The following is a 16,823-nucleotide window of genomic DNA, read 5'->3' on the forward strand; positions in this document are numbered from 1 at the left end:
AGTGGACCTGTGTGGAGGGTATGAACGCCCATGCTCGGGACTCCAGTAGCTGAGAGCCTACACACCAGCACTGGAAAGTAAGGTGAGACCAGACTGCCAGCAGCCCAATCCACTGGCAAAAAGGCTGCAGGAAGACCCTAGAGAGAACACAGCCTGGAGCCCCATTAGGGAAAGTGCACCGGCCAAACTAGAGGAGAAAAAAAAAAAAAAAGATGGGATAAACACACTTGTCTCTCCCTGATCACTTTACAATGGTGTCCTGTAACAAGCTGATAGAGCAGTTGCCATTTTGGACATACATAACAACTGTGCCAGCTCATGTCTGCCCAGCAACCAGATGAGTGGAGAATCCTGACTCCAGTGGGGAGAGCTAACAGGGGGCTGGGAACTTATGACTGTGTAAAGCTTCTGCGAGAAAAAAAAAAAAAACTGAAGGTGTGTGAGAGGACTTACAGTGTGGCTGAGGCTTTGAACAGTCTCAGTGAGAGACTCCACAAGCTTGGGGTTTCCTAGTTACCTAGTGAGAGACATTGCTGGGGAATCTGAATTTACACTGAGGACTGCACAGATCCTTTGTGTGGTCCTTGGAACAGAGCAAACTAGTATTATACCCACTGGGGCTAATGCTCAGGCACTGGTCTCCATTGAGGAGAGAAGCTCAGCTGAGGAGAATAAAACTCTTTTCTGATTAAAAAAGAGAAGAATTACCACACCAAACCTGGGTGTAACTTTAGGCACACCCTTAACCCTGGAGAACTGAACAGAGATCTCTGGCCACAACCAATACAAGCCTCTAGAGAGTCACTGAAAGCAGACATTCCACTTATCTACAGAATCATAGTGTAAAGATAAAAGCTGCCACAGCCAAAAAAAAAAAAAAATGAAACCAATGAGTATCTCCACAAATGCTGAATAACAAATGCACCAATTCAAGAATTAAGGAAGACAACATGACACCCTCAAAAGAACATGACACTACAATACTAGAGTGTGAAGACAATGAGATAGAAGAAATGCAAGAAATAGAATTTAAAAAATTGATCATAAGATTACATAGAAGTAATCAAAGCAAATACACGAACTACTGAAGTCTGGACAGGACATGAAAGAAAAATTTTCCCATGAAATTGAGATCTTAAAGAGAAATCAAAATGAAATGAAGAATTCAATAGAGGGGCCAGCACTGTGGTGCAGCGGGTTAACACCCTGGCCTGAAGTGCCAGCATCCCGTATGGGCACTGGTTTGAGACCCGGTTGCTCCACTTCCTATCCAGCTCTCTGCTATGGCCTGGAAAGGCAGTGGAGAATGGCCCAAGTCTTTGGGCACCTGCACCCACGTGGGAGACCCAGAAGAAGCTCTTAGCTCCTGGCTTCGGATTGGCACAGCTCCAGCCATTGCAGCCATTTGGGGAGTGAACCAGTGGATGAAAGACCTCTCTCTCTCTCACTCTCTCTCTCTCTCTCTCTCTCTGCATATCCTCTTTCTGTGTAACTCTGACTTTCAAATAAACAAATCTTTTTTTAAAAAAATTCAATAGAACAAATAAAAACTCAGTACAGAATTATTCATAGGTGTTTAAATCCAATTGAAAATTGATCCCAGTAAAAAATAAGAGTGAGAATAAGAGAGGGAGGAGAGGTACAGTTCAGCACATGTTCCCACAGACTTACCCCTAAGGGTAAAGCTAAAAACTTGCCATGGGACTCCAAATCCCATTAAGCTTGGTGTTACTTATGCCATCTTGCTAGTTAAAGTAATCATCTTGCTAGTTAAAGTAATCATTTTAAGTGAGTAACTTTCATATAGATAGGAATATGTGTCAAAGGGATCACATAAATAAGACCAAGTTTCTGCTAACAACAATAAACAGAATTAAAAAGGAGAGAATGATCCAACATGGGAAGCAGGCCACACAGCAGACTCGTAGAATGACAAACACCCTAAATAGCACTCTTACCTCAAAATCAGCCCTTAAAGCATTCAGATCTGGCTAAAAAGCCCATGAGAGCATTTCAGGCATGGAAATCCAAGACACTGTGGCAAAAAATGACCTGCATGAAGGATCTCTGTGAGATCCCACTGGAAAGAAGGGGCCATCAAAGAAGGAGGTACTTTTCTCTGAAGGGAGGAGAGAGCTTTCACATTGCTTATGGCCTTATCTAAAGACTGATAGAGTTTGTGGACTCAAAAGGCTAGCCTTGGCAGCTCATGGCAAGAGCCTTGGGTGATCACTGATGTCATAAATATGAGTGTCAATTGTGAAATCAACAACAGGAGTCACTGTGCACTTGCTCCCCATGTTGGACCTCTGTCCTTAATGAGTTGTACTATGAGAATTAACTGTAAAACTTGTCTTCAAATAGTACTTTATGTGTTGTATGTCTGTGTGGGTGCAAATTGTGGAAATCTTTACTTAGTATACAGTTGGTTTTCTGTATATAAAGATAATTAAAAATGAATTTTAATTAAGAATAGGATGGGAGAAGGTGTAGGAAGTAGGATGGGAGTGGGGTTGGGAGGTCAGGTATGGGGGGAAGAACCACTATGTTCTTAAAGCTGTACCTATGAAATTTGTATTTATTAAATAAAACTTTCTTTAAAATAGAGGAAAAAATAAATGCTAAATAATATTCCATTGTATGTACATAGACTATTCATTAATCTATTCATCTGTTTATGAGCATTTGGATTGCTTCTACTTTTTGGCTATTGCAAATAAGGCTATTTGACAAAAATCTCTTCAAGTGCCCACTTTTGATTCTTTTGCATATACACCCAAGAATAGAATTGCTGAATCATATGGTAATTTTATTTCTATTTTTTGAGGAATAGCCACACTGTTTTTTATTAAAATGGTACCATTTTACACTCCCACCAGCAGTGTACAAAGATTTCAATGTTTCTACATCCTCATCAATATTTGTTATTATCTACTTTTTTGCTGGTTTTTGTTATTGATGTTATAGTAACCATCCTAATGGGTATGAAGTGGAAGAATGGATAGATTATCTTTTAAACTATTTTATTATTTATTTGAAAGGGAGAGACAGAGAGAGAGAGCATGAGCTTTTATCTGCTGGTTTGCTCCCTATATGTCCACAACAGCCAGGAAAGGGCCAGGTTAAAGTCAAGTGTAAAACTCAACCCAGGTCTTCCACAAGGATTCAACTACCAGGCATTCCAATATGGAATGAAGTCATCCCAAGAGGTGTCTTAGCTACTGCACCAAATGCTTGCTCTGACTCTTTTTTTAATTAATTTATTTTAAAAGCAGAAAGAGACAGACATGTAGAGAGTTTCCTTTTGCTCGTTCTTTCCCCAAACGATGACAATGACTGCAGCTGGAATTAAATCCAGGTCTCCCAAATGGGTGGTGGGAATTCAATTAGTATGAGCTATCACTGCTTCCCAGGATCAGCACTGGCAGGAAGCTGCAGTCAGGATGAACTGAAGCCAGAATGATGAATTGAATCCAGGTACTCTGGTGTGGGACACAGGCATCTTTACCAGTGTCTTTACCACCAGGCTAAATTCATTACTGATTTCTTAACATGAATATAATAGGCATTATAGGGAGGATGAAGAATATACATCAAGGGGCCGGCACTGTGGCACAGTGGATTAAAGCCCTGGCCTGAAGTGGCAGCATCCAATATGGGCGGCAGTTCTAGTCCCAGCTGCCCCTCTTCTGATCCAACTCTCTGCTATGGCATGGGAAAACAGTAGAAGATAGCCCAAGTCCTTGGGCCCCTGCACCCATGTGGGAGGCTGGGAAGAAGCTCCTGGCTCCTGGCTTCAGATCGGCACAGCTCTGGCCACAACGGCCATCTGGGGAGTGAACCAGCAGATGGAAGACCTCTCTCCCTGTCTCTACCTCTCTCTGTAACTCTTTCAAATAAATAAAATAAATCTTTAGAAAGAAAACAAAACAAAACAAAAATACATCAAGACATAAAAGCACAGAGCACAAGGGATGTAAAGTGAATAATTTAGCTGGGGACAGAGAACAGTCTTTGTAGGAAACACTGGAAAGACCAAAGAGCCTTAGATTCTGGCTAAGGAGTTCCAAGTCTATCCAATTTCCAATGAGAACTGCTGAGTGTTCAAGGGAAAATGGCAAGACGAGGGCCATGCTTTGGAAAAGCTGGAGGAGAACACCACTTCCAAATTTTCTGCAATGGTTCAAGAGGGGTCAGTGTTGGGGCAGTGGTATAAAAGAAGTGAAGAAGGGAAAGGCAAGGAGGGGGAGATTGAAACAACACTGCAGAGAGCACCTGAGCTTACTAACCTGCTAACTCAGAAAGAAAGGAGAGCAAGGGTAGGGGTGGAAGCACTACTATTCCAGCACACGCACATTTTTTTTCCCTTGACTTCACTCTTCCTAAACTCTAGAAAGAATAAATCTACCTTATTTCTTATTTATATTTATTCATTCTAGTTAAATTTCTACTCCCCTACTTATTCAAAATTGTGAGCATCTTAAAACCTTTAGGATTGCAAGTAACTGGTGGCTTGTTAAAGTGCCAGGGTAAGGTGGCGGGATGCCAAAACAGCAGGCACAAGGGTCCTGATTAAATGTGGAGCTGCCTCATCAGTCTCTCACTGCAGAAGCCCTGTACTGACTCCATGTGAGAAAATGGGCCTTGTTTGCTCCAGACACTATTGTTGGCGGGACCTTGTTACATGTGACCAAATCTAATCCTAACTCTTGCAGCCTAATAATTCCTTATAAGTACAAAAATTGAAGCTTTTTTCATGTGTCCTACAAAATAGAAACTTCTTTTATCTTGTGGAATAGACAACTTGGGGAACCACCCAGGGCCATTTCTAAGTTCTAAGGTGAAACTTCAACAAATTGACTGTCTTCTTCAGCCAGTTGGCAAAAGTTTCACATTTAGAAGATTTAAATGAAGCAGATCATGTCTGTAAATGATGTTTCCTTAGGATTTGGAGGCCACCTTTCTAAATAATTTTGTTTAGCTCTCTGGAATCTTCGTGTTGACTGTGAAATAAGATGGCACTTCTGCATCATTTTCCCAAACTTTAAGTTTCCTTCAGGAAACTTTGACCATTAACGTGTTTTGCTAAAGCTAGATAGGGTAACTCAGGACTGCTTTAATAAATGATCAATAAATTGTCATTCTAGTCCCCTTCCAGGAAGAATACCAGTTGCCTGAAATAGATGTGCATATAATTGCCTAAAATGACTTGAAATGTAAACATGACCACAGAAGCATGGATCTTACCAATTATTGCAAGAAGTGTGAATTGGGTAAGAAAGGAGATTCTGGCCGGCACCGCAGCTCACTAGACTAATCCTCCACCTGCAGCGCCGGTACCCAGGGTTCTAGTCCCAGTCAGGGAGCCGGATTCTGTCCCGGTTGCTCCTCTTCCAGTCCAGCTCTCTGTTGTGGCCCAGAATGGCCCAAGTGCTTGGGCCCTGCACCCACATGGGAGATCAGGAGGAAGCACCTGGCTCCTGGCTTTGGATTGGCACAGCGCACCGCCAGTATCGGCCAACTGGGGAGTGAACCAACGGAAGGAAGACCTTTCTCTCTGTCTCTGTCTCTCTCCCTCACTGTCTAACTCTGCCTGTCAAAAAAAAAAAAAAAGGATATTCTGTGGTAGGAATCACCTGCATTCATTTCCAAGCAGTCAAAGAAGGGGTGCATGACTGTTCAAAAGCTTGCAAAGCAAACAAACAGTAAAGTGAAGAGCACAACCAATTTTTAAGACTGCTAATGTAGCAACCAAAAAAAAAAAAAAAAACTTTCCACCATTTGAATTTATAATGTTCAATGGTCTAAGGATTGTTCCAACATGCTAGACCTTCCCCTCATTTGAAGTAAAGCTGTAGATGGCTTCTTGATAGAAAAAGAGACAATAGACCAAAACTTTTCACCAAAATAGCCTGGTTGGCAATATTGATGCTGATGCCCTTTCCCCTCCCTTGTTTAGCCTCCTGCTGGATGAATCCAGTAGCTTCTGGATGAAATACCCATGCTGAAGTCTTCAGATCCATTTAATGAGGCATCATGACTAAATTTGGCAAGGTTTTCTTCCCGGCTTCTTTTCCACCTCAAACTGTTTTGATTCATCTGTGAGAAATTTACTTTTGCCAATTGAAAAACCCTATTGTGGCTGCCAGTCACTAATCTCCCCTCTGACACATCCATTCAACCAGACTAAATCCAATATTGACATTTGTATCTTAGGAGGAAAGAGGTTAAGCGCTGGGAGGAAAAGCAACTCCGGAGCTCTGCCAAACACGGCACAGCATCGAAATGAGCTACGACGAGCTGGATTCGAGGGGGACCCCTGAGAACTCAGGGGGGCTTTGATCACATCCAGAGCCGTCATTCTCCAGCTAGGCAGCCAAGTGGAAGTCGTTTGATGCTATCTGTGGGTAGCCATAGCAGCCTAATTAAAATTCTCCCCAGTGCTCAGAAATCTTTCTCTACCACCATCATTGCGAAGAGCTTCTGGAATGCTTCTATGGGAATTTGTTTCCCTTGACATAAAGAAAATTCCCCCACTGCAGTCCCTCCAGTGTTCTGCCCCCATCTAGAACTTGCACAATCTGTCTTAGACTCCCACCTAAAACTAACAGGGAGGCAATGAGGGCTCTTCCTACCAAAGCTTTGCTAGTCAGGACTGTCCCACCACACTCCAATCCATGCCCAGGCTATGCAACTCTGTGTCTTCAGTGTACAATCAATATGGTGACAGCTTGCCTATCTACCATGAGAACATGCAAAACAATTCATGAAAAACATGTATTATGAAACAAATATGCATGAAAATCAAAAATTTTGCACCAAAATAAACTTACCATTTAATTCTATTTTCCATGAAGTTTTTGAAATACCCTCATATAGGCATTGTTAAAACGACAAACACATTTATTTTAGAAAGAAATTAAAAGTGTAGAGTAGGCATTTGGGGCAATGGCTAAGATCCCAGTTGGGATACCCACATCCCATGTTAGAGTTCCTGGGTTAAAGTCTTTTTTTTTTTTTTTTTTTGACAGGCAGAGTGGACAGTGAGAGACAAAGAGAAAGGTCTTCCTTTTTCTGTTGGTTCACCCCCCAATGGCTGCTGTGGCTGGCGCACCATGCTGATCCAAAGCCAGGAGCCAGGTGCTTCTCCTGGTCCCCCATGTGGGTGCAGGGCCCAAGGACCTGGGCCATCCTCCACTGCACTGCCGGGCCACAGCAGAGAGCTGGACAGGAAGAGGAGCAACCGGGATAGAATCTGGCGCCCCAACTGGGACTAGAACCTGGTGTGCAGGTGCCGCAGGTGGAGGATTAGCCTATTGAGCCACGGCGCCAGCCATGGGTTGAAGTCTTGAGTCCACTTCCAATTATAGCTTCCTACTTCTGTGCATTCTGGTAGAGAGCAGGAAATGACTCCTATACTTAGGTCACCATCACCCACTTGAAGGACCAAAATTGAGTTCTAGGCTCCTGAATTTGGCCTGGCCCAGCCCTAGCTGTTGCAGGTATTTGGGGAGTGAACCAGCAGATGGAAGATATCTTAGTCTCTCTCTCTCTGTATTTCACATAAATAAAAACAATTTTTAAAGATTTTTTTTATTTATTTGAAAGAGTTACAGAGAGAGGTAGAGACAGAGAAAGAGGTCTTCCATCCGCTGGTTCACTCCCCAGAAAGCCACAACGACTGGAGCTGTGCCAATCCGAAGCCAGGAGCCAGGAGCTTCTTCCGGGTCTCCTACACAGGTGCAGGGGCCAAAGGACTTGGGCCATCTTCTACTGCTTACCCAGGCCATAGCAGAGAGCTGGATCAGAAGTGGAGCAGCTGGGACTACAACCCTCACCCATATTGGATGCCGGCGCTTCAGGCCAGGGAGTTAACCCACTGTGCCACAGCGCTGGCCCCAATAAAAGCAAATTTTAAAAGAAGAAAGTGTAGACTATATTTCAATATATGAACATAAATGTTTGCAGTAGAAATCAAATGTAAAGGTGTCTATTTGAAATGAGTGAAGTGGGTGAGCAAATATCAAGGTGAGAAAAAGTCAAAATACAACTTGATAACAAGATGAATGGCCTGATGTTATTTGCATCCAACTCTTCCATATCAGCTTCCACAATCTATCCACTTCATCACTGAAGCACTATACTGCTTTCTTTATGATCTGTACCAGATTAAACGGAAAGGAAATTATTATCCAGGGAGGGTGCAATCTTTATAGCTTTTGAGTGTTGGCTGAATCTTGGTAGTTTTTTTCCTTAATGAAAAAATGGCTACAGAGTTGGCTGTGGTCATTTGGATGTTGAGCTCAAGCTGGAGGGTGAAGATGGGCTCCCTTCCGGGTCTGGCAGCTGATGCTGGTGGCCAGCTGGGTATCTCAGTCCTCCACATCATCCCTCACTGGATCCAGCTCCTCCCTAACGTAATCTAGTTCCAGCAGGGCAACAGTGAGAGCTTGGGCTGCAGAATTAGCACAACTCCCCCTGGAACACATTTTTGTGGATCAAAAGAAGTCACAAGGCCAGATCAAAGTCAAAGGAGTAAAAAAACAGCCCTGACCTCTCAATGGCAGGAGCTGCACTGTCCCACTGTAACAGTGCGTGGACAGAGGGGATATCATTCATTGGTGGCTGCTATCATATCTATCGACCACAGGTGGCAGGAGGAATCAGGGGACACCTGCCCTGCAAGCCCAGTTGCAGTTCTGGATAGACCAGCTTCCAAATATCACAGGCTGCTCCAGAAGTATCTTCTATATCACAGACTCTAGTGTTTGAGAATAGCCAGAACAGCGGCCATGAACGTACCTGGATTTCCCTGGGCTCTGTGATTTTGAAGACAAATATCTTGAGTTTTGTCTCAAATTGGAGATCAGACTCTTGCTGGAGGGGGCCTTGCCAAAGAGACTCCTGAGAAAAAGCAATCCCCATGAATGAAGTGAAGCACAGACACTTGAGTTCAGGAAGGGATAGGCACAGCTACTGTGCAAGCCTGCACGTGACTGTGTGGCATGTGTATTGGGAGAAGCTCTGGCTGATGGCGTGAACTGGAGCCAACATCCTCAAGGTTGCTTGCTCACTATACCAGGTGCCCTTCAGCTCTGCACCTTTAATCTTTCTGTCCAGAAAAGATGCTTGTTACAGTTCACTCAATAATGTTCACAGCCTTGCGTCTGATACGGTCTGTGAGGAGGAACACAACTTTATGCTGGTTCTGTTTTAATTTCCCATTGTAGACCACTATTTAATTTCCCATTGCAGACCACTATTTAGTCCTCCTGCAAGTGACCTGGCAAATGAATCACACCCCAGAGAAAGAAGGGTTCATTCAAGAAATGACCCACAAAATCCCCCACCGCCCCCCCCCACAGTAAATAGGCTGGCATTGTGCATAGGGTGCTTTGGGAGGAAACACCTGCCTTAGCTGTCTCAATCTATACCTGTATCAAGTTCAAGATACACTTCATTATAGGAGCAGCATTGATCCTTGCTATCGCATAAATGCTATATTTCAACACTTTCCTGTGGGTTACCTCTGTATCACTTCATTTATTGCCTCCCTCTGACAAAATCCCTATCTTTCATAATAAACTGCAGGTATAAAAACCTACTAAGAACAGCAAGATATACTAATGTCTCATTTCTCATTTCTGGTGTGGCATTTTCACTCTTAGTGTTCTAGAGAGCCCACAACTACAGGCATAGACAAATTAGATTGCCTTTATTGTCATATAAATAAGAATGGCCTTATTGCTCATAAAGAAATACAATGATGTTACCATGTATTCAATATCTACTATGTTTGCCTTCATTATGAGTCCTACAAACAGTACCTTATTTAGTCTTCCCAAGAAAATAAGGTAGGCATTGTCTCCATTATCCCAGAGAGGAAACTGAGACCCACAGGCATTATGCATCTTTCCCTCATCACATACTCCAACTCCTAGCCCAGTGGTTGAAGTCACAGCCTGAACACCAGCATCCCATATCAAGCACTGGTTCAAGTCCCAGCTGCTCCACTTCCCAATCCAGCTCCCTGCAATGCTCCTGGGAAGGCAGGAGAAGGTTACCCAAATACTTGGACTCCTGTTACCCATGTAGGAGACAGATGGAGTTCCTGGCTCCTGGTTTCGACCTGGCCCAGTATCAGACCTGGCAACTAGGGACATTTGGGAAGTGAACCAGCAGATGATGGGCCTCTCCTTTCTCTCTCTCTCCTCACCCTCTCTGTCATGCTGCATTTCAAATAAAGAAACAAACCTTTTAAAAAAAATACTGCAACATAGAAGCCAAGAGATGACCTGCTTCAGAGAGTAGGATAGGATTCTTATATTTCCCAGGCATTTTCCATTGTGTGCCTCCAACCATTGTTTTCTCTCACGCTGCAATGCTGTGTCTGGTTTTCATGCATCTCAGATAACAGTTTCACCAACCCATCTGGCCTTAGTTTCTTCCAGCCTTCATTAACTCTAATTTCATTATCACCTGTTCTGGTGTGACCCTGAGCTCCCTGCACACTTCTCCCCTTCCTCATGGGAAATGAATTTCTGTCTCGGCATCAGCTCTCTCCAACTGTGTGAGCCCTGAGGCAAGGCACTCATTTGTGTGTGAACACTGTCCACCTCTCCCTGCAGCCCCAGCTAATCCTAAGGCTCTGGCTCCTTGGTCATCTCTGGTTTCAGATGAGACCAAAGGGAATTTCTTAGCCAGTGTGTGGTGTGAGTGTGTGTGTGCATGCACTGCACATACAATTAATAACGCTCAGATAATTTTTATTTATGACTTGCATTTGCGTACTCTATTTGGGTCTCCTTTCACCCTTTTGTTTTGTGAATTCTCACACCAGTATTGAATACAGCTCATGTATCCTTTGGGAGAAATAATAAATAATTTTCTGGTTTGGTAACAAATTAGGTGGCATTTATTTGATTTGCTGAGAAAGGCCAAATTTCCCCTAGCAGTAAGTAAATGGGAGACTGTTCCAGCAGTGCCAATAGGGCATCCATCAAAAGGCTCAGAAGTCCCACCAACTAGAAAAAATATATGAAAGACATCACAAGAAAAAAGGCCTGTCACTCTTTTCTCCTCCTTCCCCATCTAAGCCCTGAGTTCCCACCAGCCCTCCTCTCTACTTCTCTGCAGCAGGAATGTCTTCTGATTAGAGCCTGGATAGAAGTGCAGGGCAATATTGTTTTGTTGCCAATGAGCTTCCGCTAAATCTCTCTACTCCCAATCTTCCCTTATACCTCAGGCAAGAAAAAAAGGTAATGGAATTTGAACATGTGACATCAGGTAAAACATACATGCACACACACATACACATGCACGTATCTGTGTACACACACAGACATCTATTCCTGTAACTTTCATTCTCTGATGAATGCAAGGCAGTACTTTTGCAATCTAACAGCCTTTTATTAAACTCAAATTTCTAACTACTACTTTACATGTATAATATGTTAAGTCTATCTATTATAATACAAAGGATCTCTATTGTAAATTACTTTTTGTTTTTGTATTTGATTTCTTCGCAAGAAGTAAATGTTGTCTTCCTGAGCAGAGTCTAGTTCTCTGTTATAGGTATGTATAGGCAAAAGAGGCATTGTGAAGGCAAACCAACAAGAAGGGATACATATCATTACTGACTTCAAAAAATAAAGAACCAGAGATACGCTACTCTAACCAAGATAAAACGAAAACTGAGTTCAACATATCAAAAGAGAGAAGTCATAGCTATTTGACAAAGAAAATGGCTAAGACAAAGTTGAATCTTCCCAAGAAAAGTTATGTTTGATTAAATAAGGGACCGTTTTCCCCTGAGACCTAGAATGGATATTTTGAGGGACATGTGGCTGTTATTGATATGGAATTCAGTCTTGGTGCATTATTTTTAAAGGACTCACAGTTGTAGCTGTATGCCAGTATGTGTACAGCCTTCAGATAAGCAATTGACCATGAAATAATAGTACACGGCTTTTAATATATACCCTCTGGTTATGGGTGTGCATACTAAACATACAGTATCTTAAAATATATGTGTATACATATAAACACACAAACCCTGAAAGTTAAAGCTCTCTACATCTAATGGACTGGCAGCTGCTTGAAATTTCCCCTCCACTCTCCCTAAGGTCTCAGGTGTGGGATTCATGAGCCAATGTCTCAGCTAGAACAGGTGTCTATCGCTGGGTAAATAGCAATTAGGCCCAAATTTCAGACTTTTTTTTTTTCAAATCCCTTTCGGAGGAAAAGCCCAGGAATAAATAGTTGCTGTAACGGCCAGGGGTATTGTGTAGCATTATAGCCTCCAGCTGGTCTATTACATACTATAGACAGGCAAAGAATACGGGCACCTGACAGATGTGTTCTGTGGGCTTCATTAGGAAAGAAACAAAGAAACTCCTCAATTAATAGCAGCAGAGCCAAATGGGGGTGGGGGGGAGCTCGAGGGGAGAGGAATCATAGCCTGTTATTTAAACAGAGTCAGGGAGCCTTTCACTGGTGGCTTAATATGATTCATTAATAAAAACAGCTTTTTGAATGCCCAGTTTAAGTCAAAAGAAATCACTAGCATTTTTTTTTCCCCAGCAAAGGAAGGGCAAAATGACAAATTGCTGCTGTTAAATTCATTTCATGTGGGGATGGCCTTTCTCAAAGATCCCTTAAACGGCAAGGCTGGATGTTTGTCACATTAAGTGGCAGAGCAGTTCTCAAAAATCGACTGTGGCATGTCAGGGTCTCAGATGAATGGCCAGCAGAGGCCACCCAATAATTTTATATATCCAGACCAGGAAGCATTGAGTGTTGTTTAAATGAATGGGGGTTTTTAGAGTAATGAAATGCAGCTCTTATCCTGAAGAAAGGAAAATCTGTCCATGGTGTCACTTTTAATTTTTTTTTCTTGGGGTGGTTGGAAATACTAGGGAAGCCCTGTTTGTGCGTGCGTATCATTTCTTGCTAGCAGCAGAAATCTGGTGATTTCTCCTTTTGTGTTTCCTTCACTGAAGATACACAGTGAACCTACACACAGCATAATATACAATTGTGGAAGGGTGAGCTATATATTGGATTAGCAATAAGTGAGTTCCAAATGAAAATGGCTCTTTTTCCGTGCAAGCCAAAATCTGCGGTAACAACTTAGCTCCTATAATAATAATTCTCCAGCTTTGACTCTAATGTAATATTTTAAAGAATACTGTTTGCTACCAGAAGCTAAAGTAGGCAGTTAGACCATTGTTACATTTATTGGGAGAGGACCGAATTCCTGATAACCCCTATCCCTCCTTCACCACCACTCAATTTACATAGCACAGAATAAAGAGGATTCAGAAGTGACAACCTAGAGGGTGCAGGGAAAAAATCCTGGTCAGTGTTTGGGAAATTCAGGCTTAAATTACTGTGAGTGTATTAACCTGGGGAGTTTCTCATAGGCAAAGGATTCACGGAGGGCAAGATCATAAAATGACCACAGCACAGTTTAGTTGAGAAAAACCACAGGAGTCCTGGAGTAACCTAGGCCAGCCAGGATGGGCTCCAAAATCAGAAATGAACGCTCATCTGTCTAATTGGGGTGTTGTCCCGCCAAAGAAACAGAAATCAAAACATAATTGGAGATGGCCAAATATGATGGGCCAGGGTCTTTGTGATGGAAATGTAATTGTAAATCTTTATGGCCAACTCAGGCTGTGACGTCTTGATGCTCTTCAGTTTTTAAAATATATTCTTGGCTATTTGTATTTTTGCCCTCAAATAACAGCCACAGAACAAGAAGGACTGATATCTACTCCCAAATGAACAGGAATGAAAAGGAAAACCAGCAAGCTTTCCTGGAAGCACAGACATTTTTCACCCAAAAGTCTTTTCCCACACTACTAATATTTCACACTTTAGATTAAGGAATTGAAAACATAAAGGAAAACAGTTAAGATGTGAAACTATTATGTTCAAACTTTAGGTCACTGTGGATCTTAATCTTTAGAAAGTAGCATTAGTTCCAGAGTAGGTTGCCATTGGTTCAAACTTAGAGCTGCTTCCCAGAGACCTACTGAAAGAAAACACAACAATTTTTAGTTAGTGGAACTTTGTGGAATGTAATCATTCTAATCTAAAATCACTTTTGATGAGGGTGAAGAAGATGTAAAAAAAAAAAAAAAAAAAAACCTCTCACCAAAATATGAGGCCATGAAAATAATCACTTAGTGCAAACATTTGACAGAGTATAATCCTAGCCTGCGGGTTTGAGTTAAAAAAAAGTGATATGTTTCTGTTCATTTGATCAAACACAACTTCAATTTTTGCTTATTTTCTCTTTCTCAACTCAGTGTTAAATGTCATTGTTTTCACTGGGCATTTTCAAACTGCTCAGATGCAAACACGGTTTCAAACATGCTGAGACAACTTGAACACAGTTCTTGACTCCTCTTACTCCCTTGCACCCATATTCATCCTAGTCAGATGTTCTTGCCTCCTAAATGAGTCTCAGGTTCACTCTCTGCTCTCTGGCCATCCCATCATCATTCAGTGCCTCATCATTTTAACTATTGAAGTATTCTCTCAGCCACTTTGCCCCCTAACTTTAAGAGTCAGTCCAGTCTACACGCACCTGTCAGAGGAAACTTTCTCAAATGAGATCCAGATCCTTCACTCTGGGGTTAGAAGCATCCCTTGGTTCCCATCATTTAACAAAAAATTCCAGTGTCTAGCACGGTATGCAACAATCGGGCAGGCCTTTTCCTGCCATCCTCACTCATTAGTCCCAGTAGCTATTCTGTAGATTTCAAAGGACATCCCATGGGCATGATCATATATACGAAGTAAGTGGTAGGTTTTTCATCAATGCTCTCTCTTTACAAGGTTGAAAAAGTTCCCAACAAATTCACCTTACTAAGAGAGTTTTTACCATAACTGAGTGCTTCACAGAAAGTATCCTAAGAACTTGATGCTTACCACAAGTGTCTGGCCATGTATACATTTTAGATGAACAAATGCAGAGGTTACAGAATTGGCTACACATTCATTTCCATGGTGTTTCATACTGTTTGTCTGGCCATGTTAAGAATACTCACATTTCTGTAGATTTCTCTCCATTCAGAAAGCATCCATCTCTCTTGCTGATCACAGGTTCCTAGTGCCAGATTCAGTTGGATCTGTCCCAGGTAGGTTCAGACAAAAGCACAGAGGAATACTGTTTCAGAGTAGCTGAGTCCTGGGAGCACCTCTGCTTATTGCACCGCATCGTTGTCTCCAGTAGCTCCTCATGTAACTGTCCCACACATCTTGGAAACTTCTAACTGTAATATTTCATTTGTGGCCAGCAACTCATTCTACTCTTTCCAAACCTGAAACCACAGCATAAAATTTTGTTAGCATTTGATTAAAAAAAAGATAAAAATCATCATCTTCATCCTGTTTGAGAATGGCATTTGTAATCTTTTCATCAAAACTGTACCTTTCAATTCCTATCATGGGTCATCCAAAAAGGAAATAACAGATCCTCTTTTGGTACAGAATAGAAATCCTTTGAGTGGCAAAAATTTTCAAAAGAAAAATAAATAAAAAGCCCAGAACCCACCTTAAAGAGCAACATCAAAAGAAAAGAAACTACATGAAAAAGGACTAAATACAACATTGAAAATGTAGAACAATTTCCATGTTATAAAAAAGTAAAAGTAGAAAAATACTCACAGCAAAGTGAGAAAGTGTTTATATTTTCTATAGAGGATGTACATTTTATTTCAGTTTTACCTATCACATGCTTTATTTTTAATTATTTTTAAGATTTAACAATTTAATATTTTGCTTTATTCACTTAATAGGTAAATATTATATATATACACACATACAATTTTTTCTTGAAAACAGGGATATTAATATCACATAACATCATTGTCATTCATGACAATGATCACAAAATGAACAAAGAAAGATATATTGCTATGTAAATGGTTTGATTCAGTGAGAACAATATATACTTCTCTATATACCAAATAAGATGACATGCATATTTTATATTCTCTCTATATTAACTTCCACATTTAACAGAAAACATGTAGAATTTGTCTTTCTGTGTCTGGTTTATTTCATTTAGCATAATAATCTCCAGTTTCCTCCATTTTTTTGTTTTTTGTTTTTTGACAGGCAGAGCTGGACAATGAGAGAGACAGAGAGACAGAGAGAGAGAGGTCATCCTTCCGTTGGTTCATCCCCCAAATGCCCACTACGGCCGGCACACTGTGCCGATCTGAAGCCAGGAGCCAGGTGCTTCCTCCTGGTCTCCCATGCGGGTGCAGGGCCCAAGCACTTGGGCCATCTTCCACTGCCTTCCTGGGCCACAGCAGAGAGCTGGACTGGAAGAGGAGCAACCGGGACAGAATCCGGCGCCCCAACCAGGACTAGAACCCCAGGGTGCTGGCGTCGCAGGCGGAGGATTAGGCTAGTGAGCTATGGCACCGGCCCAGTTTCCTCCATTTTTTGGAAAATGTTAGAATTTCATTCTTTTTATGGATGAGTAATATTTCCTCATGTATATATACCACATTTTCTTTATCCAGTCATCAGTTGATAAACATCTAGGATGATTCCATATTGTGCTACTGTGAATTGGGATGCAATAGACATGGGAGTGCAGGTATCTTCATATGCACTTTCATATGCTGATTTCATTGTCTTTGGATACATTTCTAGAAGTGGAATAGCTGGATCATATGGTAGGTCTACTGTTAGTTTTCTTAGGGTACCTTTTTCTTCATAGCTTTGCCTTCATTTGTTGTATTTTGACTTTGGGATGGTAGCTATTCTTACTGAAGTGAGATAAAACCTGAGTGTGGTTT

At 41.7% G+C, this 16,823-nt stretch overlaps 1 protein-coding gene across 1 annotated transcript in view; it reads right to left on the bottom strand.

The window, feature by feature from the left end:
* MBOAT1 (membrane bound O-acyltransferase domain containing 1) overlaps positions 1–16,823 on the bottom strand; it is a 273,642-nt gene that overhangs the window by 16,821 nt on the left and 239,998 nt on the right. The window contains exon 14 of the transcript XR_011388755.1: positions 15,060–15,332. The gene's annotated coding sequence lies outside the window, so the exon portion shown is untranslated. The remainder of the gene's footprint in view (positions 1–15,059; positions 15,333–16,823) is intronic.

Source organism: Oryctolagus cuniculus, chromosome 5, assembly GCF_964237555.1.
Source record: "Oryctolagus cuniculus chromosome 5, mOryCun1.1, whole genome shotgun sequence".
Lineage (NCBI taxonomy): Eukaryota > Metazoa > Chordata > Mammalia > Lagomorpha > Leporidae > Oryctolagus > Oryctolagus cuniculus.